A 16,653-nucleotide genomic window follows, 5' to 3' on the forward strand; every position below is an offset into this window, starting at 1 on the left:
AAGTATTTCACTTAAGAAAAGGTGGAAAATCTATTTTGCCTTGATAGGGGACACATAAGGAAAGGAACTTTATGAGATACCTGGTACTAAATGGAGTAGAGGAAATTAATCCTTGGCACTATTTCATATTAATTCTTGATTGTAAGATGGGGGGGGAGGGGGTATATTGTAACAGTTGTAGTAGAAAATTCATTATCAATTTCTAAATTCCATCCTTTGATCGTTATATTTGAGACCATTCATAGACTAAAAATTGTTTTGAAAAGATTAAATATTTAACTGAAATGGCTGCTCTAATCATCTGACCTTTGATCGAAGCAAGTCCAGGGAATTCAAATGGGCGTCTCCTGTTAATTTACTTAATGAATTTAGGTAATTATTTAATTAAATAAATTACTTAATTAATTTATCCCAAACTGAAATGAAAAGTTGCCTACAAAACCTTCTCCTCTGTTTTTGGCTGCACTTCAGTCCCACGCTCCTGATCTTTGGGCACCCGGTACGGAGGAAGGAGGGCAGGTCTGAAGACCTCCTCGTGGGTCTGCTCCTGGGCCTGGCCAAACTTGCCATAAATAGGTCCAGGCAGCGGGCCGTGGAGGGGGTCGTTAGGGCCGACTGCCTGCCCCTCTTCCGCGGTTACGTTAGAGCCCGGGTGTCCTTGGAGAAGGAGCACGCGGTGTCCACCAACACCCTGGAGTTGTTCAGGGAGAGGTGGGTGCCGCAGGGAGTGGAGTGCATCATTTCTCCCTTCAATTCTATTTTGATTTAGTCCCTACCCTCCCTTTCACTGTTTTGATCACAAAGCACTGCCCTTTGATGTGAAGGGCAGTGTTTATCACTGGCCACCCGGGTGTTTTCCTATCTTCCTGGTGGTGGAAATTGAATAAAGATTCGTGCACTTTGTGTCTTTCACTGTGTCTCACACCTGCACACACACACACACCATGTGTGCTGGGGATAAAATAAGCACTACCTCACTTAGGTAGTAGTGTGGGGGTTAATTTAAAAAAAAAGAAAAAAAAAGAGAAAAAAGAAAAAAAAAGGGAGTGTGCCTGCCCCTCTTCCGCGAAAAAAAAAGTTGCCTACAACTGTTCAGTTTGGAATGAGCAAGGACACAGCCAGATGAATCCACAAAGGATTTGCATATCGACAACAGACATTCAATAGCATAGGAGAGACAAGACAACATGGACTGATAACAGCAAGGATACTCAAAACTCTTCCCTTCCTGTCTCCACTAACCTAAAAAAGCTTGATGAAAATGCCACTTGGAACAAAAACTATCTGCTGTTAAATAAAGATCCACAAACTTCAGCCCCGCTGAAAAAAAAGATAATAGCTGAAGAGTTAGGAGTCAGATATAACATTTAACACTTCAAGGACTGTGAGAAATTTAAATAACTGTCTTTGCCTTCCTGTCTCGATAAACACTCTCATGTCTTGTTTTTAATCTTGTGTTTGTGTGTACGTTTTTTGTAATGTTTATTACTTTTTCAGGGTAATAGATTGTAAAACATCCTCTTTATTGCAAACGAAAAATCTCTTAATTTGACTCCTTCATTTTGATCTGATTAATTACATTTTAATTAATGTGTGATATCTGTGTGCCAGAAAAGAAATAAAAATATTTGTTGCAACTGTTTGAGAGGCAGCAATAAAAAGGGGGAGCTGATCACCCCTTATCACTTAGTCATAACAACAGGGACAAACTAACATAGGATTAAGCTAACGACTTCTGACAGGGGTCATTTATTTCCATAAAGGCTTGGATTTTGGGGGGATAGCCTCAGAATGGGATGTTTGGAATGATTTTGATCATTTATGTCTCTCTGTCCTGGTTACAGAAGACATTTCACGTCTCAGGCTAATTATAAAACTGCAGTGAGCTCCCAGGGAAAACTGCCATGGTACCCCTCCAGCGCCAGTCTCAATTAGTGCTTTTAGTATTGGGGGGAGGGGAGGGCAGCGGAGAGGCAGATTAGGCAGTGGGAAGGAAATGACTGTGACACTTGCTTTACTGTAGTGTAGATCATAGTGCTGGCCACAACTGAGATATTTTGTTCTTCTCTTCATTATTTTAAGAAGGTTTTGCAGGGCCTGATACAGTCCTCTAAGTTTTAAAATATCCTTTACAGTCTTGGTAATTTTAGATCTCAGGAACGTAGCACAGAGCATTACTAATATGTTGATGGCCAGAAAACGCAACAAGTTATATTTAATTTGACTGCACCAGTTCAGATATATCCTGTTGTTATCCCAAACGAGTACAGCTAACTTTGCATTGATCTGGGTTCAAACTAATTGCTACATTATAAATGGCATTTGTCAACCAGATCATGTGGGAACTATTTTTCATAATGCTCAGGGGCATGCATTTAACGTGAGAGGGGAAAGTCCGAAGGAGACGCGAGGGGCAAGTTTTTTACACAGAGTCGTAGGAGCCTGGAATGTACTGCCAGGGGTGCTGGTGGAGGCAGATACAATCGGGGCGTTTACGGGACTTTTAGATAAGCACATGACTATGCAAAGAATGGAAGGATATGGATTAAGGGCAGGCAGAAGTGATTAATATGATTTGGCATGATGTTCAGCACAACATCGTGGGCCAAAGGGTCCTTTCCTGCTCTGTACTGTCCTAAGTGTGTTCTATATTTTTGCATTTGGAGGATTGTCATCAGCCTAAAACATTCACTCTGTTTCACTCCATAGGTGCTGCCTGATTTGCTGAGTGTTTCTGGCACTTTCTGTTTCCATTTTCTGCTGCTTGCTGTCAAAAACAAATTCTTTTAAGTGCTCATTTGCAGCAGTGTTGACAAATCTGATTGCAGCCCTGTCTCATTGGTGTCCCGTTGCTTTAACTGCTGCCCTTGTGAGTCAGTTATGAAGGTGCTTTCTTATGCAAGTTATTTTAGCTGACCAACGTTTCGTATGTTGACTCTGGCAGGCAACGCTTAGCACTCCAGGTTTACATTTGAATACCACATCGACAAACACAGCAAATTAGTGCCTTACAGTTTTCACTCAACACTTGACAAATTATCGGTAAAGACCTATGACTGTTTATCAGCCTGAGAAAGTATGGAGGAGAAAAAGCTAACACTGTTGTTGCCTGAAACTAATCCCCTTCAAATCTAAATATATGTTGGTGATACTTTCGAATTCAGCTTTTCAGGAACGCACCAAAGTACAGGTTTCAACTAGCTTGTATGCAAACTAACTGCTCAAATTCAACATGAAAAGCTCTGAATAGCTAATGTACCATTAGCTAATAACTTATATAAAAGCCTGAGGTTGGGATATAGTCTAATGTTTCTCATGAGAATTCAGAATAATGAGTGGCGTGCAACAGAATAGTCCAATTGAAAATCTTCTAATGAAGGTCGGATATTAGCAACAGAGGGTTATACCTGGGAATTTAATTCCAAGACTGTTACAACCCTCTTCTACACAACACTGTCATTGTACTTCTTTAGGTTGCAATATCTTGGCTAAGACTTTATGTCTCATCCTATCTCTGGTATACAGAATATGGTACACAACACAAAGTACATAACACCTTCAACAGCTGGATGTAGCCTGGGGGACATGAACGAAGTAAACTGTTCTTTATTCAAAATCTATAAGATTTCACAGTGAACTGATCTTAACTCTTCAGCATTGCATTCCAATGAACACGTTAAAAGGTATGGGTTGGGGGGAGGTGGGCTTGATGAGAGATCACTTTATGTTGATAGCTTGCAGAAACTGCTAAGATCAAGAGTTAAAAGGCAGGAGGAAATGGCAGAGGAAGAAGCGGATAAAAGCCAAACCGTATATTGTAAAGAGAGAAAAAAACGATTCTCTGGGTCACCAACCTTCCATGTTTGTTTATACCATAAACACATTATGTGGGGTCCTGAAAAAACCACTTCCCTGTTAAAGTTTTATCATGTAGGGTGAGGTAAAGAAACATTGCCCTATTAAACTGTTGCACACTATATTATACACTCTTTCCTGTTAATGAATCCATGATAGGTTCTTCGATACTCTTTTGTTCCCAGTCTGAGCAGAATTGCAGCCTGTGGGAATTAAAGCAATGCTGGAGAGTGTTAAAGGAAATCTGAGGCAGTTAGTCCAGCAAAGCTTCAGCACGGAGTAAAGGAGAGAGAAAGGAAGTGAGTCAACATCAATCACACATCAATGTAACAAAAAATACCCCAATAACTTAAACAGCAAAGTCTCTGCAACAGTGAACAGGGGTGTTTCAGCATAAATTGCATAATGCCTTCACCACACACAAGGTGAAAGACAATCATTCATACATGTTAGTATTCTTACATTAATGACAGTATTACCTTGATCATGTGACGATATGCTGTGCAGACAAGAATGCCTGTCATTGTTGGTTGTTGGTGATTTATTGAAGGTGGATTCTGCATTCCACCCATACCCAGGAGCAAAACATCCTTCAGTCCCAAGATCAGTCACTAAAGGCAGATTTTCAAGCTAAATCAGTTTGCTAGGATGGAACTACCTTCCTGCTGCTCCCTGTTTACAACATAAAAGTGCCTTCTCTCTCCTCATCACCTGTGTCTGTGGTTGTCCACTTGCACTGTCCACTGTCCACCTGACAACATGGAGGAGCTGGATTGTGGATCTCTGTGTTTGTGAGGTCCAACCCTCTGTCCAGGCCCTGTGCTGCCCAGCCTCATAAAGAGCAGGACATTTGCTAATGGCTGTTATACCACTTTCTTTACACTGCACTATAAAGGGTTAGGAACCCCTTTCACTCATAGAACACAGAACATAGAACATTACAGCACAGAACTGGCCCTTTGACCCTCGATGTTGTGCTGACTTGTGAAACCAATCTGAAGAAGGGCTCATGCCCGAAACAGTTGATTCTCCTGCTCCTTGGATGCTGCCTGACCTGCTGCGCTTTTCCAGCAACACATTTTCAGCCCTGATCTCCAGCATCTGCAGTCCTCACTTTCTCCTAAACCAATCTGAAGCCCATCTAACTTACACTATTCCATTCTCATCCATATGCCTTTCCAATGACCATTTAAATGCCCTTAAAGTTAGTGAGTCTACTACTGTTCCAGACAGTGCGTTCCACGCTCCTATTACTCTGAGTAAAGAAACTGCCTCTGACACCTGTCTTATATCTATCACCCCTCAATTTAAATCCATGTCCCCTCATGCTAGCCATCGCCATCCAAGGAAAAAGACTCTCACTGTCCACCCTATCTAGCCCTCTGATTATCTTATACGTCTCAATTAAGTCATCTCATAACCTTCTTCTCTTTAACGAAAACAGCCTCAATCCCTCAACCTTTTCTTGTAAGACCTTCCCTCCATACCAGGCGACATTCTAGTAAATCTCCTCTGAACCCTTTCCAAAGCCTCCACATCCTTCCGAAAATGCAGTGTCCAGAACTGTATGTAATACTCCAAGTGCGGCCACACCAGGGTTTTGTACAGCTGCAGCATGATCTCATGGTTCCGAAACTCAATCCTGCTACCAATAAAGGCTAACACACCGTATGCCTTCTTAACAACCCTATCAACCTGGGTGGCAACTTTCAAGATTTGATGGACCTGGACACTGAGATCTCTCTGCTCATCTACAGTACTAAGAATCTTACCATTAGCCCAGTATTCTGTATTCCTGTTACTCCTTCCAAAGTGAATCACCTCACACTTTTCCGCATTAAACTCCATTTGCCACCTCTCAGCCTGGCTCGGCAGCTTATCTATTTCTCTCTGTAACCTACAACATCATTTGTCGCTATCCACAACTCCATCCACTTCAATGTCATCCGCAAATTTACTAATCCATCCTTCTATGCCCTCACCCAGGTCATTTATAAAAATGACAAAAAACAGTGGGCCAAAACAGATCCTTGCGGTACACCACCATTAACTGAACTCCAGGATGAATATTTCCCATCAACCACCACCCTTTGTCTTCTTTCAGCTGGCCAATTTCATGCAAATTATATTTCTAAGGAATTGGAAATATATTTCATATTGATCATGAAACTGTAAATGGTTGCTGTAGAAATCCATCTGGTCCAATAATGTCCATTAGCGAAGGAAAGCTGTCACCCTTACACAGTCTAGCCTAGATGTGACTCCAGACCTACAACAGCTTGTGTAGTGATTGGAACGAGGTCAGCCAGGAGGAATTCATAGAACATGAGTTTCCTGATTGGGGCTGTTAACCTGGTCCAATCAAGGAGTCTTGGCTGACAGATATATACTCGGTAAATATCAGATGCAGATGCTGGAAACCAGATTCTGGATTAGTGGTGCTGGAAGAGCACAGCAGTTCAGGCAGCATCCAAGGAGCTTCGAAATCGATGTTTCGGACAAAAGTCCTTCATCAGGAATAAAGGCAGTGAGCCTGGAGTGTGGAGAGATAAGCTAGAGGAGGGCGGGGGTGGAGAGAAAGTAGCATAGAGTACAATGGGTGAGTGGGGGAGGGGATGAAGGTGATAGGTCAGGGAGGAGAGGGTGGAGTGGATAGGTGGAAAAGGAGATAGGCATGTAGGACAAGTCCGGACAAGACATGGAGACAGTGCTGAGCTGGAAGTTTAGAACGAGGGTGAGGTGGGGGAAGGGGAAATGAGGAAACTGTTGAAGTCCACATTGATGCCCTGGGGTTGAAGTGTTCCGAGGCGGAAGATGAGGCGTTCTTCCTCCAGACGTCTGGTGGTGAGGGAGCGGTGAAAGAGGCCCAGGACCTCCATGTTGTCGGCAGAGTGGGAGGGAGAGTTGAAATGTTGGGCCACGGGGCGGTGTGGTTGATTGGTGCGGGTGTCCCGGAGATGTTACCTAAAGCACTCTGCTAGGAGGCGCCCAGTCTCCCCAATGTAGAGGAGACCGCATCGGGAGCAACAGATACAATAAATGATATTAGTGGATGTGCAAGTAAAACCTTGATGGATGTGGAAGGCTCCTTTAGGGCCTTGGATGGAGGTGAGGGAGGAGGTGTGGGCGCAGGTTTTAGAGTTCCTGCGGTGGCAGGGGAAAGTGCCAGGATGGGAGGGTGGGTTGTAGGGGGGCGTGGACCTGACCAGGTAGTCACGGAGGGAACGGTCTTTGCGGAAGGCAGAAAGGGGTGGGGATGGAAATATATCCCTGGTGGTGGGGTCTGTTTGGAAGTGGCGGAAATGTCAGCGGATGATTTGGTTTATGCGAAGGTTGGTAGGGTGGAAGCTGAGCACCAGGGGCGTTCTGTCCTTGTTACGGTTGGAGGGTTGGGGTCTGAGGGCGGAGGTGCGAGATGTAGGCGAGATGCGTTGGAGGGCATCTTTAACCACGTGGGAAGGGAAATTGCGGTCTCTAAAGAAGGAGGCCATCTGGTGTGTTCTGTGGTAGAACTGGTCCTCCTGGGAGCAGATCCGGAGGAGGCGGAGGAATTGGGAATACGGGATGGCATTTTTGCAAGAGGTAGGGTGGGAAGAGGTGTAATCCAGGTAGCTGTGGGAGTCGGTGGGTTTGTAAAAAATGTCAGTGTCAAGTCGGTCGTCATTAATGGAGATGGAGAGGTCCAGGAAGGGGAGGGAGGTGTCAGAGATGGTCCAGGTAAATTTAAGGTCAGGGTGGAATGTGTTGGTGAAGTTGATGAATTGCTCAACCTCCTCACGGGAGCACGAGGTGGCGCCAATGCAGTCATCAATGTAGCGGAGGAAGAGGTGGGGAGTGGTGCTGGTGTAATTACGGAAGATTAACTGCTCTATGTAGCCAACAAAGAGACAGGCATAGCTGGGGCCCATACGTGTGCCCATGGCTACCCCTTTGGTCTGGAGGAAGTGGGAGGATTCAAAGGAGAAATTGTTAAGGGTGAGGACCAGTTCGGCCAAACGAATGAGAGTGTTGGTGGAAGGGTACTGTTGGGGACGACTGGAGAGCAATAAACGGAGGGCTTGGAGGCCCTGGTCATGGCGGATGGAGGTGTAGAGGGATTGGATATCCATGGTGAAGATGAGGCGTTGGGGGCCAGGGAAACGGAAGTCTTGGAGGAGGTGGAGGGCATGGGTGGTGTCTCGAACGTATGTGGGGAGTTCCTGAACTAGGGGGGATAGGACAGTGTCGAGGTAGGTAGAGATGAGTTCAGTGGGGCAGGAGAATGCTGAGACAATGGGTCGGCCAGGATGGTCAGGCTTGTGGATCTTGGGAAGGAGGTAGAACTGGGCAGTGTGGGGTTCCTGGACTATGAGATTGGAATCTGTGGGTGGGAGTTCTCCTGAGATGATGAGGTTCTGTATGGTCTGGGAGATGATGGTTTGGTGATGGGGGGTGGGGTCATGGTCGAGGGGGCAGTAGGAAAAGGTGTCCTCGAGTTGACGTTTGGCTTCAGCGGTGTAGAGGTCAGTGCGCCAGACTACCACTGCGCCCCCTTTATCCACTGGCTTGATGGCGAGGTTGGGATTGGAGCAGAGGGATTGGAGGCTGCGCGTTGTGAGGGTGAGAGTTTGGAGTTGGTGAGGGAGGTCGACAGGTTGAGGCGGTTAATGTCCCGGCGGCAGTTGGAAATGAAGAGGTCGAGGGCAGGTAATAGGCCAGCGCGGGGTGTCCAGGTGGATGCAGTGTGTTGGAGGTGGGCGAAGGGGTCCTCGGAAGGTGCGCGGGAGTCCTGATTGTGAAAGTAAGCTCAGAGGCGGAGGCGACGGAAGAATTGTTCGACGTCACGGTGTTATTAAATTAATTGATGCGTGGACGGAGGGGGATGAAGGTGAGTCCTTTGCTGAGGACTGATCATTCCTCCTCAGTGAGGGGGAGGTCTGCGGGGATGGTGAAAACTCGGCAGGGCTGGGAGCTCGGATCTGGTGTGGGTGTAGAGCTGGGAGTGGGGGCGGAACCTGTAACTGGAGTGGGTGTGATGGTGGGGGGATTGGGTGTGGAGTCATGAGCAGGGGTAGTGTTCCCCTCGGGGTTCTGGGGGGTGGGGATAGTGAAGTGGGGTCTATGGGGGGCATGTCAGCAGAATGCGGGTGAGTGGCGCTGGTGGGGGTGGAAGTGGTGGTGACAACGGCAGTAGGGGTGGCGGAAATCACTGAGCATGTGGCATCAGCGATGATGTGAGGGGCGGAAGTGATGTCACGTGTGATGCATGAGGAATTGTGAGGGGTGGAAGTGGTTGTGGGAGTGGCCATGATGGGGGCGGAAGTGACATCATCAATCAGCGTGGGGGTGGCAGCTGCATCAGCCACATGGCTAATGGTGGAATAGGTTCCGAGGCCAGGGGAATCTTCTGGAATGTTTGAGGAGCGCTGGTTATGGAGGTGGGTGGATAAAAGTTTGTTGTACTTACAGTTTTTGATGTTTGAGATGGAATTGAAATACTGTTTGTTGAGAGTATGAATTCTCCTGAAGATATAGTACAGAGTGGATCCTTTGCAATTCTGAGAGAGTGTGGCCCTCAGCTGAGGCAGGGATGACTGTAGAGGGGTTAGGTGCTGGCACATTGCTGCAAGCGTGGAGCGGAGGATCTTGAAGGAGAACTGTTGCTGGTGTTTTTGAATCTGTAGTCTGTACTGTTTGTCCTGTTCGGGTCCGAACTCTGCTGGTTTAAAGGTGGTCCGGAGTCCGTGAGGGATGAGTTGGTTACGAAGGCATGCACTGAGGAAACCAATGTGGCTGTGGTACTGAGTTTGTTTCACGACATGGTTGAAGGGCTTCAGGGCAGAGGAAATGACCTGGGAGTTGCAGTTGGAGAGGGACTCCCCGAGATTCTTGTAGAGAGAGGAGGAAACCTTCTTCAAGGCAGGCATCCTTGCAAGAGGATTCGCAGTAGGGTTAAAATCAACGAGGTTAAAACAATGACTGCAGATACTGGAAACCAGATTCTGGATTAGTGGTGCTGGAAGAGCACAGCAGTTCAGGCAGCATCCAAGGAGCTTTGAAATCGACGTTTCGGGCAAAAGCCCTTCATCAGGAATAAAGGCAGTGAGCCTGAAGTGTGGAGAGATAAACTAGAGGAGGGCGGGGGTGGAGAGAAAGTAGCATAGAGTACAATGGGTGAGTGGGGGAGGGGATGAAGGTGATAGGTCAGGGGGGAGAGGGTGGAGTGGATAGGTGGAAAAGGAGATAGGCAGGTAGGACAAGTCCGGACAAGTCATGGAGACAGTGCTGAGCTGGAAGTTTAGAACTAGGGTGAGGTGGGGGAAGGGGAAATGAGGAAGCTGTTGAAGTCCACAGTGATGCCCTGGGGTTGAAGTGTTCCGAGGCGGAAGATGAGGCGTTCTTCCTCCAGGCGTCTGGTGGTGAGGGAGCGGCGGTGGAGGAGGCCCAGGACCTCCATATCCTCGGCAGAGTGGGAGGGTGAGTTGAAATGTTGGGCCACGGGGCGGTGCGGTTGATTGGTGCGGGTGTCCCGGAGATGTTACCTAAAGCGCTCTGCTAGGAGGTGCCCAGTCTCCCCAATGTAGAGGAGACCGCATCGGGAGCAACGGATACAATAAATGATATTAGTGGATGTGCAAGTAAAACTTTGATGGATGTGGAAGGCTCCTTTAGGGCCTTGGATAGAGGTGAGGGAGGAGGTGTGGGCGCAGGTTTTAGAGTTCCTGCGGTGGCAGGGGAAAGTGCCAGGATGGGAGGGTGGGTTGTAGGGCGGCGTGACCTGACCAGGTAGTCACGGAGGGAACGGTCTTTGCGGAAGGCGGAAAGGGGTGGGGATGGAAATATATCCCTGGTGGTGGGGTCTGTTTGGAGGTGGCAGAAATGTCGGCGGATGATTTGGTTTATGCGAAGGTTGGTAGGGTGGAAGGTGAGCTTTATGCGAAGGTTGGTAGGGTGGAAGGTGAGCTTTATGCGAAGGTTGGTAGGGTGGAAGGTGAGCTTTATGCGAAGGTTGGTAGGGTGGAAGGTGAGCTTTATGCGAAGGTTGGTAGGGTGGAAGGTGAGCTTTATGCGAAGGTTGGTAGGGTGGAAGGTGAGCTTTATGCGAAGGTTGGTAGGGTGGAAGGTGAGCTTTATGCGAAGGTTGGTAGGGTGGAAGGTAAGCTTTATGCGAAGGTTGGTAGGGTGAAAGGTGAGCTACAGCAGTGTCAGGGGTTTTGCTGACTCTGGCAGCCGACTCTGAGGCGGCTGCATCAGTGTCATGTACAGCGCATGTGTAAATAAAGGGTGACTTGGTGATGGGATACCGGCCTCAGTGGAGTTATTTCGACATGGTTGACTCTTAATTGCTCTCTAGAACGGCCCACAATCTGTTCAGTTCAAGGGTGCTTAGGGATGTGGAACATTGCTGACTTCGCCAGTGGCACTTGTATATCACGGTATTATGTTTCCATTGCTGATTTTCCACCTTTCCCTTGTCCAGGCTTTCTGAGCTCAATTGCACTTTTCCACTCCTGATTTTCCATTTTCCAACCAAGGTTCACTGTTCTAGGGTAATTTCCATAAGATATAAACCAATGTCCTGTTTCCAGTGCTGTAGTTGCATTTCCTCAAAGCATAGTGAGAATTTGGTTATACACAAGTTAAGTGGGTCTTGCAGGCGTTGTTGTACATGCACCTTGCCTTTAAAGATTCTGTGTGCCATATGTATACAATGTTGTGACTCTGCCTGGCAGCTAATCTGCTGTGGCTTTGCAAGCTACACACAGAGAAACCAGCAGTTTTCTGGAACATTATATGGTGAACAGTGATGAAAAATGTCATTCTGATGAAGGGTATCATGCTTGGACAGTCAACAAACAAGTTAATCTGCAGGTAAAATACAAGGTCAGCGACCTTAAATCATGTTAAAGTGCATGAGACATCCTTCAATATGTGAATGTGACCCCATCATGATGGAAGCAGAGTAGGGCTCTTGAGCTAGGGCTAATAGTTCCGACTGCTTTTCGTTTCTTCTTTTTCTTTGCTTCTTTCTTCTTATTTCCTCCAAATACCTCTTGTCCTGAGTTCAGACAGCATCAGAGGCAGCAAGGATCGCCAGCACAGACTCGATTGAGCCCAGCATGAACTCGAGTAGATCTAGTGCATACATCATAGCAGCAGCAAGTGAGCCCCTACTTAGGTTTCTGGGGTAAGCATAGGGCCTGGTGTTGGAACCAGCGGCTGCTATCTCAGCAGAAGTGACACTGGCAAGCCAGGCCCAGAGGTGAAAGATGGCACCTGAAAATCAGCAACTTCAACATTGTTTGGTTTCAGTGTAGATGGAGGAGAAATGGCAGAGAGGGGCATCATAGAATCCCTACAGTGTAGTAACAGGCCCTTTGCCTAACACGTCCACACCAACTCTCTGAAGAGTAATCCACCCTGACTCATCCCCCTAACCTATTATCCTACATTTCCCCCTGACTAATGCATCTATCCTACACGTCCCTGAACACGATGGGCAATTTAGTGTGGCCAGTTCACCTAACTTGCAAATCTTTGGATTGTGAGAGGAAATCCACACAGACACGGGGAGAATGTGCAAACTCCACACAGACAGTCGCCCAAGGCTGGAGTCAAACCCAGGTCCCTGTCGCTGTGAGGCAGCAGTACTAACCACTGAGTCACTGTGCCACCCCGTATCGTTGATGATGAGCTGGCCCATGACTGATGTCTTTAAGCTATATCTTTCTAGATTTTTTCTTATTCTTAAATGACACAAAATTATGTCAAATTGTGGCGACAGTGGAAAAGCTTTTCAACGTATTACTGTTTGTATCACCGTAAAATATACATAGCAAAAAAAATCATTCATCCATTCATCACAGCACTGCAGAACATGGAAAATAAGGTTGCTGGTAATTAGACAAACTCCTCTGAAGAGGTCAATTTATCATAAATGAGAAAGCAAGTGATAAGGGCCTGTGCTGAATCAATACATGCAAGTCAAAGGCAAAGGTGTAAGGTCCACAAAATTAGGACACAGCAGACCTCCTCTAACAATTTAAAAGGTTTAAACAGAGTTGAGAGCTGGAGTTTCTAGGTTTGGGTATGCTTGATGCAGAAAAACCTGACAACACATGAACAGAGACAAACAATATCGCTGATGACTGTGACAACCAATAGCACCTCCAGACAAAGTTACCACCACTGGGTCGGCATATATCAGCAAATTATCTCTTTCTTTTCCAGCCTAATAGCCTCACTTGTTATTGCAAATGGTCAATTCTCTTTCGGATAGAAGGGTCATTTTGTATGTGCAAGTTCCCCTTGAAAGAGTTCACCTATAATGACTCCATACGCTGTTGTATACAATGTTTGCCTGGCAGACAGTGTGTACTATATCTGGGAATCCGTTAGTTTTCCATAATGTTTGATTTGTAATTTAAAATGTGTTTTAAATACACATTATTCATTCCCTCACAAGTGATTGATTATTAAACCATCATCATGAACATCAGGATTAAAAATGCAACAAAACTAACATCAGAAATGAAACAACAGATTATATATGTTGTGAAGATGTGGGTTGAACATATCACATAATGAGGCTGCTGATTGGTTGGACAATAATTGGCATGAATATGCAGCAGGAACTCTTAATTAACCAATTAGATTTAAATCAAGCGAGTGTTTTTCTTCATTCTTTACCTACAGAGAACAGGATCCTACGAGTGAATAAATCTAGCTTCTAGAATGTGCGAATCACACTGTAAGCCTGGCTGATAATCTTAAACTGATTTCCAGTGAAATTTGTAGTGCAGACACCAAGGATCTGTTACAGAGTAGGGTCTGGGAGACTATTATTTCATGCTCTGTTGGTGGCAAGAATATATTGATATTTTCAAATTTCTGTGTGATTGTTCAGAAGTAATGCAAGAAGTTAGTGATTTAAGACTCCATTTGAAATTATAGAAACAACAAAGCAGTCTGCAGCCTGTTTTTGGAACAACTTACAAGCATGCACATAGGTGCCGCCGTTCAGGTGTGGAACAGAGATTTAGGAACTCTACAATATCACCACACCAGTGCACATTGCGTCATTCATTCCTTACTCACCCAAAACATGGCAATGATATAAAAGGAGAAAGAACAAATTTTTCAGTGGGCCTGACTTTGGAGTGCATGTAGTTTGTATGTGCTTGTCCCAGGGTATGTTATCTATGAGGCATGGCAACGAGTGGAAAGCTCTGTGAAGTTGTCTTTGACCATCAGAGGTAATTAAGGTAACTACAGCTCACATAATTCAGCCCTGAGCAGTTACATTCCATAGCTTCCTCTCCGATGATGTTTCCATGGTTCCATTGGGACAGGAACCAGAGTATTCTGTCGACTGTTTGATCACCTAATTCTCTGTATAACCTTCAATCCTGTTGGAAACCCCCTGAGTATTATAATGAATATAAATAGATTTGAACCATAGTATCATGTACATAGTACCATGACAGCAGTCTCCCTTTCTGTATTTGAGAGAGCTGTCTGCCTTTAATTTCATTGCTAAAATGTGGTTCACTCAGATTTTCAATGAACTTTTACCTTTTGAGTTTTGTGTCCTTGCAAGAGAAAGATTAATGACTTTAGACTGGCAAGTTTATAATTTTCATCCAAGGTGATATGGGATTATCCTTACTTAATATGCTGGAGAGTTCAAGAATGTCAATGATTGTGAGGAGTCGCTGGATCTGGTCTGGTATGCTGCCGTAAACTTTAAAGGCCAGAATATACAGCAAAACAGATTAGCAAAATTTATACGTGCATTTGCAAGAGGGAAGAAAGCTTTTTGATTCAGTTATGCAATTGTGGAAATGATGCTGGACAAAGTCTGCTCTATTTGGAACAGGATGATGCAATCATTCCCATATCTCTCCCACTCCATCACCACCTCCTCCCTCCCCACCACTAGCCCCTCTCTCAACACATGAAAGACAGTTTTCATTAGGGATTATTTTCATTGGAAAGACGGAGGTTGAGGGGGGACCTGGTCAAGGTCTACAAGATCATGTGAGATATAGATAGGGTGGATAGCAAGAAGCTTTTTCCCAGATTGGGGAACTCAATTACTAGGGGTCAGAGGTGAGAGAGGAAAGGTTTAAGGGAGATATGCGTGGAAAGTTCTTTACACAGAGGGTGGTGGGTGCCTGGAATGCGTTGCCTGTGGAGGTGGTTTGGGGGGGGGGGGGGCGGCGGGGGGACAATAGCATCATTTAAGATTTATCTGGACAGGTACATGAATGGTCAGGAAGCAAATGGATACAGATCCTTAGGAAATAGGCAATAGGTTTAGATAGAGGATCTGAAGCAATGCAGGTTTGGAGGGCGAACAGCCTGATACTGTGCTGTAATTTTCTTTGTTCTTCTTCTTTGAATGTGGAAGGAGCAAACCTAGGACCAATGTAAGAACCATTACACAGCAGCTTAGGTGCCAGAAAGGGTCTATCAATCTTATCAGGTTAAGGGGAACCTAGCAATTCATTCAGGAATGTTCTCTACTAGGCATGGTGGACTGTTTGAAATGGCCTCACATGCAGTTAAAGTCTTTACTATCAATGCTGAGGAAGCTAATTAGCAGCATTTCTTCTCTCAATTTTGAAGGCACCTGACTTCTCACAGCCAGATGACAATTGCCGTCAAAAATGAGTGACATGAAATACTTGTTCCATTTATCCATGGTAACCAAACTTGTATTGGACTTTATTGTATGCCATGGGAGCTGAAAGCCCTTGGACTAGCTGCCCTCCGGGAATGCAATAATGGCTTCACCAGTGTATTCAGTAGCTGAATGGGATCAACTACTGTAATCGCACCTATCCAAGGATTTGAATGCTGGTTCCCTTCCTGTTTCTCGATCACTGGGTGGGAACGAAAAGCAATTTGTGTGAAATCTTGCCATTCCACGAATACTGCTTTTTTTTGACATCAGATGTTTTCCAGGGCTTTGATGGGTTTTCCAGCTTCCTTAGCTTTCATCAGGAATTTGGGAAGTGGGGGTGGGGAACAGAACAAAGGACCACTGATCTCGGCTTCCACAAATGGCGGACCTCCTCCCATTCCGTTCCCCATGTGTTGCACACCAGGCTTGAGCCATTCAGGAGTTAAAACAAAAAATAGTCTTCATTTTATTAGATTAGATTAGATTAGATTACTTACAGTGTGGAAACAGGCCCTTCGGCCCAACAAGTCCACACCGACCCGCCGAAGCGTAACCCACCCATACCCCTACATTTACCCCTTTTACCTAACACTACGGGCAATTTAGCATGGCCAATTCACCTGACTTGCACATCTTTGTGACTGTGGGAGGAAACCGGAGCCCCCGGAGGAAACCCACGCAGACACGGGGAGAACGTGCAAACTCCACACAGTCAGTCGCCTGAGTCGGGAATTGAACCCGGGTCTCTGGCGCTGCGAGGCAGCAGTGCTAACCACTGTGCCACCGTGCCGCCCATTTTGTGCCCCTGCTTTTGTTAGGAGGAACACCGCTCCCAGTAGGAGACACATTCATGGTGGGTGGTGGATCTCCAATTCTTTACTCTTTAATCTGCGATGGGGAGAAAACTATAGAATAAACACAGGATAGTACATCAGAGGCAGGATAACTAGGAGGACAAATTTTAGTTACAGGTTGGTGATGGTATTCTACTACACCATCTCATTCTGTTGCACTGTCACCAGTCAGCAAACTGCAAACTGGACACTTTCTACCATTCCCTTCACAAAGTGGCTGATGAAGTTTAGACTCATACAGTCTGGAAATAGACCCTTCAATCCAACCAGTCCATT

This window comes from Chiloscyllium plagiosum, unplaced genomic scaffold, assembly GCF_037043375.1.
Source record: "Chiloscyllium plagiosum isolate Xiang-an unplaced genomic scaffold, Cpla_swu_hap1 HiC_scaffold_37, whole genome shotgun sequence".
NCBI lineage: Eukaryota > Metazoa > Chordata > Chondrichthyes > Orectolobiformes > Hemiscylliidae > Chiloscyllium > Chiloscyllium plagiosum.